The sequence below is a fragment of the Apis dorsata genome, unplaced genomic scaffold (assembly GCF_000469605.1).
Source record: "Apis dorsata unplaced genomic scaffold, Apis dorsata 1.3 scaffold_92, whole genome shotgun sequence".
In the NCBI taxonomy this organism is placed as follows: domain Eukaryota; kingdom Metazoa; phylum Arthropoda; class Insecta; order Hymenoptera; family Apidae; genus Apis; species Apis dorsata.
In genome coordinates this window covers 117,289-117,557 of record NW_006263390.1, presented here as the reverse complement: position 1 = coordinate 117,557, position 269 = coordinate 117,289, and the positions used below count along the sequence as shown (strand labels likewise).

Below are 269 nucleotides of genomic sequence, written 5' to 3'. Positions count from 1 at the left end.
AAGATCGCCGCGTCAAGACGCAAGGATCGACTCGGCCCCTCGGTGCTCGATTCGAGGAGAAATTCGGAAACGTCGCCGAACCTTCTCCCCTCCACCGCGTTATCGAACGATAAGAGATCGCTCGTTCGTTCGTTCCGTGCAAAGGGGTAGCTGTATAATCATAATTTATGCCATAATTACATTTATGACCCACTTTATCCTCGTAAATTGTCCACGAAGATCGAGACCCTTGGTTATTACACGCCTCGGATACGATCGCTTTTTCCTCC

General features: G+C 49.4%; 1 protein-coding gene across 1 annotated transcript in view; it reads right to left on the bottom strand.

Annotated features, from left to right (window-relative positions):
- Positions 1–269, bottom strand: part of LOC102674203 (protein dachsous-like) — a 160,099-nt gene that overhangs the window by 54,322 nt on the left and 105,508 nt on the right. The window lies entirely within an intron of this gene.